At 33.2% G+C, this 17102-nt stretch overlaps 1 protein-coding gene across 1 annotated transcript in view; it reads right to left on the bottom strand.

The window, feature by feature from the left end:
• The window catches only part of LOC115880510 (zwei Ig domain protein zig-8-like), an 81465-nt gene that overhangs the window by 29147 nt on the left and 35216 nt on the right, over nt 1–17102 (bottom strand). The window lies entirely within an intron of this gene.

The following is a 17102-nucleotide window of genomic DNA, read 5'->3' as shown; positions in this document are numbered from 1 at the left end:
AAGATATGGTAGACCGGATAAATCTTGCGTTGGCGAACATATTGTTTATAATGAACATTGTATAGATCTTAATAATTTAAAATTAATTAAACAAGTCTCAAATTACAGGCAATTAGATGCATATGAAAGCATCAGAATTAATAAATGTAAAGATAGTATGAACAGAGTCAACGGTCCAATTCCTTCAAGTTCTTTGTTCCTACTACTCTAGTGGCGGAAATCTAACTGTTACGCTCAGTTGGCTCTGACTCGGTTGGCTAGATATTACCACGCCCACTCGGGGCCCACTGAGCGAGTATATAAACGCTCACCTTGTAGATTGTACTTTAGTTTATAATCATCTGCTGATGATGCTAACATGGTTAGCGAAACGCGCGTCCAGTGTAAAAGTAAAAGTGTTTTGGTGTATTGTGGTGATTTAGTGTTTTTATTTTGTAGTTATTTGACCGAAAAAAAACTTTTTATTTTTTTAAATTAGGTTATTATAAATTTTTCTTCGAAAAAATAATTATAATAAAACAGTTTTTATTGGACTTTTGGCACAAAAACATTGCAAATTTATGATTTCAGTCTAATAACTACAGGGTGGCGCACCTCATTCGCCTCGGTTGATTATCCGAAAACGGAAAGATGTAGAAACAAAATATTTTATGGGTATATGTGGGTGTGTAATGTGCACAATTTAAAATTATTTTGAAGTGTACAGGGTATTTCAGAACTAAGACCAAAGTTATATTTTTTCTTATGGAACACCCGGTATTTTATTTCATTTTTGGATTCTTGGGCCCAGAAAAAGGTATTTATTATAAGGGTTAAATATGCTTAAAATCTGTGGTTTTTGAGATATTTAAAGATAATAAAATTTGCATGCTACCTACAATAGAATAGGTTAGTAGCACCCTGTACATTACTTTTCAGAATTAATTCTTGTGCTGAGTTTAAAGGTACCAATTTTACAAAAAAAAAATATTCCTTCCTTAAATGTATACAGGGGTACCAAAAATTGCTGGTCTATTTTAAATATTTATTTTACATAAAAACTTAGTTATTTCAAATGCAACACTATGTATTTTTTTAAATAAGTCGAAGCAGATTTAAATGCTCTTTCAAACTATATTAGGGTTTCCTATACCTATCTGGCTCAGATTTTGAATAAAAAGCGATTTTTCAATAAAATTGTAGTCAAGATGGCTAGTGGTTGTCATGGCAAGTTTCTAGTGACAGTTAGTAGCTATTTTCAAAATCGAAATTAGTCTATGGACTTATTTAAATTTATACCAGTTTACTTTTATTTAATTTACCTACAATAGTTTAATAAATAATGTTTATTAAATATGTGTTTATTATTCTGTCAAGAAAAATGAGAAGTAGTTCTTTGAATTATTCTACGATGACTTGTATATATGGATTTTCTATAAGAGCCAATTACGGTAAATACATTTTCTTCATTTCCAACGACAAGTTTCAGCCTTTTATTATAAACCACACTACCAGATCTGCAAAATAGGACAAGAAGTTTTTCAAAGAAACGCTTATCAGCAAGATTCCTATTTGGATATCTTTGAGCATAAGCCCTTGAGGCCAAGAAGCAATTTTCCTCACAAAATAATATCACTAGTAACACATCTATTCGTTCCGCCAGCAGATATTACTTTACTTTTCTTCATAAAATAATGAACTTACTTCTTAAACTATTGTAGGTAAATTTAAGTAAACTGTTATTAATAATAATGTCCATAAACCCATGTCGACTATGAAAATAGTTACTAACTGTTACTAGAAACTTGCCATGGCGACACCAGCCATCTTGATTACAATTTTATTTAAAAATCGCTTTTTATTCAAAATCTGAGCTAGATAGGTTTAGGAAACTCTAATATATTTTGAAAGAGCATTTAAATCTGCTTCGATTTATTTAAAAAAATACAGGGTGTAGTATTTGAAATAACGACGTTTTTATATAAAATATATCCTTAAAATAGATCAGCAACTTTTGATAGCCCTGTATAAATTTAAGGAACCAATACCATTTTTCAGTAAAGTTTATTTCTCTACCTTTAAACTCAGCATAATAATTAATTCTGAAAATTAGGGTACAGGGTGTTAATAGTCTATTCTATTGTAGCATGCAAATTTAAATATCTTGAAATATCTCAAAAACTAAAGAGTTTAAACATATTTAACCCTTATAATAAATGCCTTTTTTTGGGCTTAAGAATCCAAAAATGAAATAAAATACCGGGTGTTCCATAAGAAAAAATATAATTTTCGTATGGATCTTAGTTCTGAAACACCCTGTATATTTCAAAATAATTTTAAATTGTGCACATTATCTCCCCATATATACCCATAAAATATTTTGTTTCTACATCTTTCCGTTTTCGAATAATCAACCGAGGCGAATGAGGTGCGCCACCCTGTATTTAGTCAACATGTTTAATTTATATCATTGATAACAGTTATTGATAATTTCGATTCCAAATATCTCGAGAACCATTACTCGTAGCGATTTTTTCCAAGAGTGATTTTTTACGTAAAAAACTTCGTAAATGTATATTTTTTTACTTAGTAGTTTTATACAGGCACGGACGAAACGTTATTAGTTTTCAAACCAGTTAAAAAATGTGTAGGTGGAGCCCTCTACAAGTAGGAGTTATATTGACATCAAAATCAAATATCTTATGTCAAAGAATTCCCAGACACCAATTTTCATCAAATATTGACGTTACTTTAGGAATTATTTGGAAAAAATCGGAATAAAAATAAAACTTCTACATCCTGTATCTACGAAACTAATAACTTAAGGACATATATTTATACGAACTTTTTTACTTATTTTTATCTGCAGAATATGCTGCTGAAGTTTCCGGAATACAGTTCGGACTACTCTGTATAATTATCTCTCAATTAATTTAATTAAATAAATTATCTTTAATTTAAAAAAAAAATTCTTGTTAAGTGAATGTATTTTTTTGCGACCTGGACTGAGTTCCGCCTTACATAAGAGATATCCGATCTCATCCAGCCTCTAACCGGCGCAAATGAGCATTGCGTCTCAATAGATTTTACACCCTGGCTTTAGAATAACAGCACGATGGATTTTTTAGACGTTCGCCAGTCCATATACACACATAGTCTAACTCAGAATCCACGCGCGACATTTCGCGTAACAAATAAAGCGCGCCCTCCGAAAGGTTAAATAAAGTAATTATTATGAATTAAAAAAAAGCAACGGTGTATATTTTTACTCATTACTACTATTTTATAGTAGGTTTAAATAAAATATTAAGAAGCCACGCAGAAGTCTGTGTGGGTATAAAATAAAATAAAATTAATATCCGATATCCATTATGCCATACCATACTTGTAAAATCAAAGTGCATAATTCTCTATGAATTTTAGCTAATAATGGAATGTTGTACGATACTGTCGTAACAATAAAACACATCTGAAAAAATCTGCAATGCCGCCTCGTAAATCCTCGTTTCCACATAAAGCCATTGAAAAATACGATACAAATCCATTTTAATCCCGGATTTTTTTTATTTTTTTTTACGTCCGCTTTTTTTGGTAAATACGTCACTAAGAAAAGATCAAAGTCTCTCTTGCGTTTAGGATTTAGAACGTTCTTTAGAAAGAATCGCTATACCATGATGAAAAGTTCATTTCTTCATAGACACAGAAATATAAAAATAAAATAGTTAATTTTTGAAAAACACCACTGTGCACAGTGTTCCATATGGGCACTCTAGGTGGACAAAATTATCTTATTGTCTAATTTAACTTAGTTTAGCGTATTAAGCTTAGTTATATATATTTTACTTATTTTTTTTTAATTTGCTTGAAACACGTGAGTAAACTTTTTTTATGTAAAATATTTTATATGTGTATAAAAATAATAGTGAAAATGAGTCGTTTGAATGATGTTTATCAAAACACAAATTACAAAAAACATGTTTAAGTGTATCTTAGCTATATAGTACTCTAAAACATCTTAAAGCTTTTACATGGGGTTATTTTTACATGACAATTTTATGTAAATACTAGAAAATGAAGGTTTCATTCAATTCTTAAAGAAATATAAATAACTAAAAAATCATACCAACTAATTTTTTTTATTCAACTAAACAATAAATAAATTAAATCCTTCTACAAAATATGTCGAAACAAAAATTTTAGAAATAAATCTCACTATTCCATGTAAATGTCTTCACCAAAAATTATTAAAACTATATTATTATTTAAACTATTCGTCTTCATCATTAGTTTCAGAATATTCGCTTGAATAACTTGAACTACTAGTGGATTCTATATCAATTTTTTTAAGCACTTTTTCAATTTGTTCGGTTTTTGTTTCAATACTGGGTGCTACAAGTAATTCAATTACCTCTGCAGGAAACGATTGCATTTTTTTAGGTATCTGCCTATAACTGTTTATTATGGGATCAGATGAAACTAACAACATATTTAAAAGATCTTTGTTAATATTCTGGAACTTTTCCTGGTATTATGTAGCCGAAATCTGCGAATGTCTTTGTTTCTTGCCTCTTGGGCTTCTTCAGAAAGTTGGCGAATAGGAACAATCGCTTTTCGATTATTTCTGGACTATGAACCAAGATTTTATGAAGTGTACATGGCATATAATACCAGGAATAAAGATCCAAATATTGTGTTCGTATACTTTCATATTTCCTTTTAAATTTCAAAATATCAATTTCGTATCCTGAAGAAAGTGTAATTAAAAGTATTGAGAAATCTTTTATTAACGTTTCATCTAATCCCGTAATTTCAGCATTTAATTTATAATTTTTGAAAAACCGCCTTGCAGTATTTCCGTCATTTGAAGAGCCGCTGCCTGGTCTCGGTTTATCCACATTAAGTCCCATTTTGTTTTTAAAATCTTGCTGAATGATTTTTGATCTGGCTTTTACTTCTTGCTTTTCTTCTTCAGTCCTAGCTTGCCACTTTTTTATATTTATTTTATAGCTAATATGCAAGAGACATTCAAGTATTCGAATCCAGGCATGTAATGTGGATAAACCGAATTCGAAGTTGTCCTGATTGCTAACATACTGCCCAGGTTCATCATTCATTAATTTAGGGGTAGCACCGCAAATATAGCATTTTTTTTTCGCTCGACGCACAGCATACTTTTCCGTCTACCATTGTTAAATGTAAGGTATGATAAATTCTTATCTCAGTGCTGTTAACTCTGCAAGTTGTAGGCTTTAGATTTTTAATTTCAGCTTTAATTTTTTCTGTTTCGCTAATTGTCAACTCAATCGTCTCTTTAGAAAATATAAATTTTATCGGCCTACAAAACATTGCTGAGGATGTTCTGAGGTTCTGCCAAGCAACATCGTCACTTTGATTTTTAAGTTGTATTGGAACAAAGTTATATACAAATAAATACTCATCAGAATAATCAGGATTAGAAAATGTTTGTTTATAATTACTATGACCAGAACTCCCATCGCATCCCCATTTGCTAATCAAAGTAAAGTAATTTGAATGGGGCAGCATGTTAACAATAACTTCTTCTTGGACTTGCACAAGTCTTTTAGCGGTTAAGTCTAAAATAGCTTGTAACTTAATTTCTGCACGAATCTCGGTAATAAAAATTTCTTCCAAAGAAGGAAAGCATGCTATTTTAGATTTAACTACTTCATGGTATGATGGAAATACCACATGGTTTGCTTTACGACACCATTTTCTTGTTTGTTTGTATGTGTATACTGTAGATTTTGATTCTATATAATAAGCTAACGCTTCATCACTTGATAACATACGACTTTTCGTTTCCGCTGGATTTTTTTAACACTCTTTACCTTTTTTGAATTTTGCCGATGCTGTACTTTTTTGACCTGATTTTCGAAAAGCAACTTCGGTTGCAGTGGCTAATTCGCAAGTGCTTTGTTTTTCTACAAGGTCAGAAACTCGTCTTTTCTTAAAAAAGACAAATCCTCAAAATCCTTCTTGGGTCTACCTACGTTGATGCCTGATGTGGAGGCACAAGGAACTGCCTGTTGAATAAAAAATGTAAATTCGTATCCATTTAGCCAGTTGCTATGTTTCTCTAAAAATCTCTCCCGTTTCCTTGAACAAGCATAATATTTTTCCGCTATTTTTCCGGAAAACCTTGAAATTTTCACTTTCATATCCTTTATATTTTCCAATGAAGCATTAGTTACATCAAATTTAGTTGTAATGTAACTAAACATACCATCATTTTTGCTTGTTTTTGGTGCCAAATTGATCCACGCATTAAAAAATTCCATTCCACTTAGTGTGCATCGGACATCTAAAAAATGAAATTTAAGAAAATGAGCAAAAAATGCGCAAACATTATTTAGAGATAATGTTTGCTAAAACGTTCGAGTATAACATAGCACAAAATCAATCCGGGGACATGCGGGGATTTTTAGAAATTCTCTATCAAAGCTATAGTTATTTTATTTTTTTAACACATTATAAAAAAAAATGTTTTGTTCAAACTCAGACAAAAGGAATTCTATAATAAAAATATGTATAGGACTAAGCAAACTTACCCTGATATAAAACATCCATTGCTGTGTTCAAATTTCAGCACACAATGTTAATTATACACATCTACATTAAGATAAAATTTGGGACTAAAATAAGTAAAATCCTTGCAGCACATTTTTATATTTACTCTTCTCAATACGAACGAAACAAGTCGCAAAATATATACATTTTTTGTGATAGCTAGACAGTCTACTTTACATTCCTAAAGTTTTTTCTTTAAATATACACGGTGAATTTTGTCTACCTGGGATATCCAAATTATACACTGTGCTGTGGTGTAATCGTCTTAACAGAAGCCACCTTCCAATGTTTCTTACTAGTAAAACAAATTTAAGTAAGGCAACAAAATCTTAAAGTTTTTAGAAGGTATATTTGCTCCCGTCGTCAAAAGCAAAAAAACAGAATGAAAAAGGATCAACTATTTAACCCTCAACTGGCGTGGTGGGGTCCAGCGGACCCCAAGCATTATTTAAACCTCTGTAAAATGTTTACGTTTAAGAATTAGGTCTCGCCGCGCCATTTACCTTTAAGTTAGGGTGCCAATATTCAACTGTTAAAAATATAAAAAAGAATACTTATAAATAAATATCGGTTATATCGGGGTGATTCACTATCGGGGTGGAACACCCGATAGTGAATCACCCCGATATAATCGGGGTCACCCGGAATATCGGGGTGGAACACCCGATATATTATTACTTTTATGGAATACTACTTATATCTCATATTTTTTCTACTATACTCATTTATACCAATCTCTAATAGTTTTTAAAATAAAAAATAAAAAATGTGTAAAATTGACAAAAGCGTGATCTTGAATAACCACTGGTTAAATCATAAATTCGACATATTGAAAGATGAAATTTTGATTTATAGGTTAAGGAAAGTCGACATATCCGATCTGTCTAAGTCAACCGATTGGATATCACACAGAGAGATCAAAAATATAATTTATTTCCGTTTTAAAATCGCTCAAATCATTGTTATTTTAAATTCAATCCTATGTAGATTATTGAAAAAATCGAAAGAGAAAAAAAATTGAAAAATAAAATATTAATAATAGAATGATGTATCGTTGAAAATATCTGCTTATTCAAGATCATGTTGTTAATTTTATACATGTTTCATTTCTTATCTCAAAAACTATTAAAGATAGGTATAGGTTAGTATAATAGAAAAATTATGAGATATAAAAGCTCTTATATGCATCTAATTGCCTGTAATTTAAGACATGTTTAACTAATTTTAAATTATTAATATCTATACAATATTCTTTATCAACAATATGTTCAGCAACGCAAGATTTATCCAGTCTACCATATCTTATGATAGCTATATGTTCTTTAAATCTAGTTAATATTGATCTTCTTATTTGCCCAACATATTTTTGATTACAATCTTTACATGAAATTTCATAAATACCCGACCTTTCTAGTGGAGGTGTTTTATCTTTAGGATACAGGACAGATATTGTTACAATGTAACAATGTCTGTCCTGTTTTACAAGTTTTATATACAGAAATATATCTCTATATACCCGGAGAGTTTCGAAGGGGGTGAAATAAGGAAGAAGGAGGAGGAAGAGGTTTCGGAAAGTTGGCTCGTTTGCGTCGAGCCGCCAGTGGTGATAATTGGCGCACGGAGCCCAAATGGGAATTTGTAATTTCAATGGCGAACGCCGCGCATAATAACACGGTTAACCCCGAAAGTTGGTTCGCTCGCTGGCTCCAGGTCGAAAACAAGGACGCAACTTTGCGTCCGTACTGTAAACGATGCTTAATTTAGTGTACTTTGTGTAAACACGGCTTGGCCAGAGTATTGTTTGGTCAATTTTACTTATTATTTTAGAACTAGGTCAGCTTCAATACAGGAATGGGTTTTGTACGTGGATTTTGCTAAAATAGGAGAATACACGTTTTCATACTTTCCAAAGCCATCGTTATGGAAATTAATGCTGAGAATACCATTATTTGCATCAATTTAATATTTTACATGCAGATTCTGTGTGGAAAACGAGGAAACACCAGAAGTCATAGATTTTTAAAAATTTCTTAAATTTATGTTTATATCTCTACTGCAAAACATTTCTTTAGTTTTAAAAAAGAATTTCTGGCTCTCTCAATCCTGGATTTATTTCTTGCATTTGTTCGGGTAGGTTATTGTGCCCAAATATTTGTAGTGTAGGACTTTTCCTATTGGCGTGCTGTCTATTTATATTGAAGTATTTATATTTTGGTCTTTTGTAATAATCATAAATTTCGTTTTCTTCAAATTCACATTCAGCCCATATTGTTTGCAGGATACATTTATTCTTTGAAGTAGGTTCTGCATATTTTCTCTATTATCTGTCTCTCACCTCGTTGTATTTGTATATTTTCAGAAAAACCATCATCTAATCTGATCTTAGCGGTCTGTTCCCAATACAGATTCGCTATCAATCTTATATCTCGACTATCAATATTCTTTCATTGTAATATTTCGATTAGTTTTTTGTGTCGAACTCTGTCGAACGTCTTCTCGAAGTCTATAAAACCTATGTATCACCAATGTAATCTATATAGTCACGAATACTTAAATATTTCGGTCACGTTATGGGGAAGGATGCTGACTGTATGGAAAGACTTATTATATAGGGTACGGTTCCAGGAAAAAGACCAAAAGACCGCTCGTCCTCTCGATGGGTTGACATCGTACATGAAGTACTAGACAGGGAATTATGGAGACAACCGAGAGAGAGAGAGAGAGAGAGAGCGAGAGAGAGAGAGATAGAGAGATAGAGAGTTAACATTGGACAGATAAGTTGAAATATTTCAGTAAAAGTTTTCTAATACCGCATTTCTAATCTCTAGAAGTTATATACTAAAAATTGATATCAAACTTATCAAAATTAACACTAATTATAGAAAAATTAAAAAAGGATAGAATGTTTGCAAATACACAAATCCGAGCACAAATCTATTTTCAAAAAATTATTTTTCTCAAATTTTAAACTACACCATTTAAAAATCATTTTTACTCAATATATAAATAAATTACAATCTTTTGAAGACCAACTGGCAGTAAGTGCCATTGAAAAAAGCGGTACCGAGTACGGGTTAAATAAATGACGTCTAGGGCTTGACCTCACCATAATTATCATCGATATATTGTAATACAATAAATAATAGTAATCCATTAATTTAGTACTAATTAAATTGAAAATTTGTTTTGAATAGTTTACATTAATAATTGCCCACTAACAACATAATTATCATAGCTATTTCACAATTAGTTTTGTGTATGTTATAGGTATTTGAATAATTCTATAGTTTGTAATTATTAGTACTATATACATACTACAAAAATATTAAATTTTTGGCTGTTAACTAAAGTTAATTATAATCATCTACTAAATAGCGTGTAATATTTTGAAAGTAACTCTTACCAAAATACTGCAAATGTGTTGTTGCCATTCTGCCGGTTTTAAATAACGCCATTTCGTGCCTCAAGATTAACTCGTCGCATTTTTATGTAAAAACCGAGGGTTGTGCATACGAAATCATCCCCTATTCTTCAAAATGGCATAATTTCACGCCTCGCTTGCTGCTATCTTTAGCGAAATCATGCATATAAGAAATATATAAGCTGTACTACAACCCCATATATGCATAAACGTATATGGCTCTCTTTTTCCCAACCTACATACATAAATCGGAACGCTCTGCTCCATATTATCTTTCTAACGTCATCTTTTTAGATTGGTCATTTATATCGGCAATGAGGAGCTTTTTTGTCTAGTTTCTTGACGTCTTACTGTATCCTGTTTCGTCGCTTGAGAGTCTGCTATATTTTTTTGGAAAACTATTAGATTTGTTGAGTTGGATAAAATGTAAACTTGTTACCAAAAAAAAGTTATTTTTAACATATACATATACATACATACTGCCATTACTCGCTGACGAGTATTTGACACGCATCAGAAGATGGTCACGCAAGGCGTTTTCTTTCATGAGCCTTTCTGTGACTGAAAAGCCCAATACGTGATGTTATTTGTCTACCGCACTCCGGACATTCAAAAATCTCATTGCTTTGTTGCCTCTTAACTTTTTGGTTCTCGCTGTTAACTGAGTTTACAATTCTTCTCCATTGAGTTCTATTGTGAGCTGCTACTTCCCACTCATTCTGCACATTAATCCCCTTTAAGTTTTCGTGGAAAATGTCCTTGTACCTTTTGAGTTGTCCACCTGACCTTCTCTTACCGTCTACAAGCTCACCGTAAAGCAGTGATTTTGGTATGCGGTTTTCTTGTATTCTGCATACGTGACCAGCCCATCTTAGTCGGGATTTTGTAACCATGACTTCAATACTCTCGCAGTTAGCTTTTCCAAGAACCGATACGTTTGAGACGTGTCTCTGTTGCAACTTGTTTAATGCGTTCATGTGTCGGCGGTACGGTACCCAGGTTTCGCTCCCATATAACATGGTGGGGATTATTATTGCTCGGTACACTGCAAGATTCGTTTTTGTGCTCAGGTCATGGTTGTAAAAAACCCTGTCTGTTAATTTCCAGAATGCTCTTGAAGCGCTGCTAATCCTGTGCTGAATTTCAGAGTCGATATTGGCCTTTTCCGAAATCAAACTGCCGAGATAATTGAATTCCGCTACATATTCCAGTAGTTCTTCTCCGATTTTTATAGCATTGTTGTGATCTTCCGGGGGAGTGCACATTATTTCAGTTTTGTCGATGTTTAGCTTAAGGCCCAAAGCCTCGTATGCCCAGGTGTTCAACATTTCTTGTAATTGCTGTACAGTTTTTGCAACTATCATATATACCATCATATCTGTATCTAATGCCCAATCCCCTCTCCTGCAGTTTGCTGTCCACTATAATGGAGAGCGCTGCCATGAATATGTTGAATAGGAGAGGCGCTAAGACACATCCCTGCCTAACTCCTGTATTTGTCAGGAAGGGATCGCTTAGTGATCCATGATGTGACACTCTTGACTGGTTGTTGTTATGGAGGCTTTTACACACTGTAAGAAATTTGTTGGGTACTCCGAACTTTTTCATAATTGCTTTTTCAAAGTGCATCTCTGTTTACAGAGTCGAAGGCTTTTGTTAGGTCGATGAAGGCAACATAAAGTTTAGACTGCTGTTCTTTTACTTTTTCCTATAGTTGGCGGATGGAAAATATGGAATCGACGGTGCCGCGGTTAGTGCGAAAACCCGTTTGCGATTCTGGAAGGATTTTTTCTACATGTGGCTGCAGGCGGTTTGACATAATTTTTGCAAGAATTTTTCCGCCGATAGCCAAGAGTGAAATTCCCCGGTAGTTTCCACAGTCTGATGCACTTCCTTTGTTCTTAAATATATTCACTATATTTGTGTTGCAAAAGTCCTGAGGTACCTCTCCGCTTTCCCATATGACATCGAAGAGAGCCTTAAGATGACCAATAAGTTTTTACTTGCACACTTATAGATTTTCGCCGGAATCGCGTCACAGCCAGCTGATTTGTTGTTTTAAGCTGTTTTATGGAGGCCTTTATTTCCTGTTCTGTTATTGGGATATGTAATACATCGAGGCTGTTATACTGAGGTATTGTGTTTAGCGCTTCCATATTGGGGATATTTTCTTGGTTAAGGATATGGCTGTAATGCTCTTTCCAGCGGTTTCTGATTTGCTCTTCCTCTTTTAGAAGTTCGCCATTTTGTGCCATGATTGGGCAGCTTGCCTTCTTGGTTGGGCCGTACACTTTTTACAGCCTCGAAGAATTTACGGTAATCGTGATGCGTGGCGTACTCTTGAATCTGATTAGCTTTCTGTGACCACCAGTTATCTTTTTAGTTGACGTAGTTTTCTCCGAAGCGTGTTGTTGGCTGCTTTAAAGTTGTCTACCAGCCTTGGGTTGTGTGGATTTGCAGTAACTGCTTGATGTGCTCTATACTTTTGTTCCAACAAAGCCTGTATATTAGGTTGATTTTCGTTAAACCAGTCTGGTTGTTTCTTTTTGTTGGACTTTCCCAGAACAGCTTCGCTGGTTTTATGAATCGCATCCCTTAATTGTGTCCAGCCTTGTTCAGCTTCCAATATTGAGATTGAAGTTATCGGTGGAAGTGATTCTTTGATGGCTTCCCGGAGGGCGTCGGCGGTATTGTTGTTCTCTAGACCCCGTACGTTCAATCTGGTCATGTTGTTTTGTTTTTTACAGTGTGGATGTTTGGGTTTTAACTGGATTTTCATTTTTGAAATTAAAAGTCGGTGGTCAGTGCCGCATTCGGCATCTATTCTGGCTTTTGTGAGTCTAACATCTTTTAGATGCGTCCTTCGAACGATTACGTGGTCCAATTGATGCCAGTGGCCTGATCTGGGATGTTTCCAGGTACCTTTAAACTTGTCCTTCAACATGAACCACGTATTGGTGATGCAAAGATTATACTCTGTGCATGTTGTTAATAAGCGTTCACCATTGCTATTTACGTTTCCCATACCATGTTTTCCCAATACGTCAGGCCATATTTCCTGTTGTTTACCGACACGGGCGTTAAAGTCACCTAGCAAGATAATTCGTTCGTTCTTCGGAATTCGTTGGAGAGCATTTTCTAGAGTTTGGTAAAATTTATCCTTATCATCAATTTATCCTTATCCTCAATTTTATCCTTATCCTCAATTTTTAACACGTGTAATTTTACAGACATATATGTGATTTTTTACCTAATAAGTTAAGGTGACATTTAGTTTTGACCTTAGATTTTGAATCTAATAATATTTAAAATTATAATTATTTGGTGCCTTCCACTTTTGTATCTATCATTTTTCACTTTATTAAATTATTATAAAAACGATTCTTTGACAATTATCCACTTATAGTTCCAATTTTCAAAATACAGCAAAAATAACAAAAATAAGTGATTCTAATCAACTTGCCACTGAAGTGCTTATCTATTAGTCGTTTTTTAGGGTTCCGTGCCCAAAGGGTAAAAACGGGAACCTTATTACTAAGACTTCGCTATCCGTCCGTCCGTCCGTCCGTCTGTCACAAAGCTCTATCTTATGAGCTAGACAGTTGAAATTTTTACAGATAATGTATCTATGTTGCCGCTATAAGAACAAATACTAAAAACGGAACTAAATAAATGTTTATAAATAAAAAAGTACTTTCACTAAACATAATCTTTTAAGTAAGAATTTTACATAGAATATTTCAAGTCCTCGGTGGCCGCGTGGTTAAAAAGTTAGGAATTGTTAGGACAGTTAGGACGCTGTTATGACGTTGGAGCCGTAGTAACGCAGGTTCGAATCCTAGTCAAGGCGACTTTTTTTAATCGTTTTTTTTTAATTTTTACATATTTTAACATATTTATTTTTACTTTTTACATATTCATTATTGATTAATACAATTTTTAGTAATGTGTTTCTTCAATTTTTTTTAAATTACTTATACGCGCATTCAAAATTTCAGCTAAATCGAAAAAAAAGTTTATAATAATGGCACGGAACCCTTCGTGCGCGAGTCCGACTCTCACTTGACCAATTTTTTAATATAATTTAACGAACTAAAATATTTAACTTGTTTTTTTTTGTATAAAAGTCCAGTTTTATAGATAGTAACCGTAAAAGAATGTATAGGCATAAAATTTTTGAAGTATGCCATGAAAATGAAAAAGGTAGGTATATCATGAAAGTTTATTTACACATTAATTAAACTTAATATTTTTTTGTTTGCAATTTATTTCTAACACATGTTGTTGATTGTTGTTTTTATCGGAGGGGTGAGTCCCCCTTTCTTGAGTTATAACTCATCATACAGTCTCAGGGCTTTGACAAAATCTAGTCTCTGAGACGGTTTTGCAGAGTTTAGACAGTAACATGGTATGGAGAGTCTTCTAGGTTCTCGGGTTCCGCTTTAAGTTGGTTTCCAGAGGTGGAGAGCAGAACGGTTCTGCTCCAGTTGTGGAGAGTTCGGTCCTTTTCTAGCTAGAACGTTTCCTTTTTCATTACATTCTATCCCTTAGTAGGCTGGCACCCCGAGTAGGAGAATTTGTTCAGCTTCTTTGTGCATTCTTTGGCCAACTTCAAAGAGAGGATTACTGAGTTGATTGATTTTAATGCTGCTAATGCGACTATCGGATAAGATGGCTATTTCCTGTTTTCTTTAGTTGCCGTCTAAAATAAGTTGAATGCAGCTTTTGATAGCGTAAATTTCTGCCTAAGGGATACTAGGGTAGGTGCGCATTGGTCTGAAATATTTGGTTTTTGGTCCAAATACTCCTATCCCTGTTCCTGCTTTTGTTTTGGAAGCATCTGAACGTTCCTTTAGTCATTTTTTCTCTCTTTCTATTTTTTTTTATTTCCGATTGTGGTTTTTCTCAAAGTTGTACATTCTTGGTATTGGAGTCAGTGGGAGTCAACTTTTCTATGTTGAAACTACATGATATTATTAAAAATAATATTATTAAAAATAAAAACTTTAAAATTATTAATTACATTACTGTGCAGGTTGTGCTAATTTTAATGTCCTTGCCAGATATCTTCGTTAGTACTGAACATAAACAATTGTGGTCTTAGCAAAGATTGGTAACTTTTTCTGGGACCTACTGTGCTATACTAAATATGTTCCCTATATACGTGGCAAAATTGTAAACATTGAATCTTTGAACTCCTTATAAATTGATTCCAAATAATCTAGTGGCGTAGTCAGATTTCTTTGTCATTATATAAATATTATACAAGTTTTTTTGTTTAGATTGAAATCAATAGAATATAGAAACATACATTCTATATGCTCCTCAGAAAGAAATATGACATACACAAAATTAGATAATTTTCAGCTCGTCGCCATATTTCGTTTTCATCTATCATTTGTAGTTTTTAATATTTTAAATAAAAGTACTTTGGTGCTTCTCATAACTGATTAACATACCGATGCATTACATTGCATGTAAAAGTTACACAATTTCACCTTATATCTCATAAACCAAAGAAGGTATGACAATTTTGATTTGTGATCGTAAGTTTAACGAAAAAGTAGTCTACGCTTGCAAAAACCTCGATCCTTAATCATCAGTTATAACCGAAATGGGTCAAAATGTATAATAGTAAATTGAAATTACATAAAAAAATTAAAAACTACACATTTTGCTACGTCTGTGTAATTTACAACACCGACGAAAACATAACTGTTAGTGTGTAATTACCCTTAGTTCATAAGCAAGTCTGGTCCTTTCAACGCTTTATCTAACTTTATTTAACTACACATTTAACATACTTAACTATCTTTATTCCCATTCTAACGTGCCACCATACAGATCTACATTTCCACGACCGCCTAGACTCATTAAGGTTCATCCTAAAGGATCTCACTGATGATTCCTCGGATTGTCGACCGTCTTTGGATTAACTGGATGGGGAGGGCCCGACCACGCTCTTTCCTCCTTATATCTTCCATCCATGACTCTGGAAAGTCTCGTTATCCAGATCTGGTGACGTGACGTACGGCTCGCGTACGAAGAAAACGGTGGATGGAGTGAAAATAGTAACAAAAGGAAAGCAGATTTTAATGTCGCTTTAAAATGTCGGGGATATACCTGTGCCGTGTTTGCCAATAGTCCCGGAGCAGACTACAAATAATTATTTTATAAGACACTAAATATTAAGTAAGATTTAACAATGATTTTTTTTTTATTTTTGTCATGTCGAAGCTATGAAAGTCTAAATTCAACTCCTGTCAGTGTATCAAAGACAAAACTATCGACAGTTGTATCTCAAATATGTTAAATAAAAAGTTAATAAGAATCTGTATTATATTATTACTATTTGTATAGGTTTGGTGGCATTCTCCGCAGGTGCTGCCACCATCGGAGACAAACCCAAACAACCGAATTATATAAATACACGAGCTTAAATAGCGAGTACACGAAAAAATTGTTATATGTAATATAACTTTGAAAGTAAATGCAATTGGGGACAATTCTAAAAAATAAAAATGTAAATCTTTTGATATCTTCAGAACGTCTAACGTGTATTATAATTTATTATTCGAGCTAATAAAACTTTTTAGATGAATAATAACATGCCGCCTGCTGATGAATTGAATTGTAGTAATAATCACTTAGTATTATTAGAAGTTATCAGAAATTAAAAAAGGCTTTTGCATAATATCGTCATGCTTTATTTAACTAAAACATCATTTGGATGTTTTTGTCTTGAGGAAAATTGCCAAACTGTTTATTGGTGACATTCATTAATTTTTCAAAGTCAGTGCTATTCGATGGACTTTCAGTTAACGTTTCAACGATTACAGCAGCATCCCTACTCCCACTAGCCCTAGAGCTCATAGTACTTGCAAAGGCCAATTCCAATTTTGAATGCTCTTCAATTAACCCTTTAACGGGCCTTTGTTCCGTTTTTATACTAGCCGATTGAAATGAAACTTTTGGGCATTCACCTGTTAAGCTTGAACACCCTAGGACTAACAAAATGCCTTCTCTAGCCACGGTTTATTCTATTTGCTAAAATTGTGTAAGGAAAAGCAATTAATTTCTATTTTCGATATAAAACAATGGAAAATGATCGCAG

This window comes from Sitophilus oryzae, unplaced genomic scaffold, assembly GCF_002938485.1.
Source record: "Sitophilus oryzae breed Bouriz unplaced genomic scaffold, Soryzae_2.0 scaffold_1625_pilon_pilon, whole genome shotgun sequence".
In the NCBI taxonomy this organism is placed as follows: Eukaryota; Metazoa; Arthropoda; class Insecta; order Coleoptera; family Curculionidae; genus Sitophilus; species Sitophilus oryzae.
Note: the sequence above shows the minus strand (reverse complement) of the source record. Positions and strands in the feature narration are given on the sequence as shown.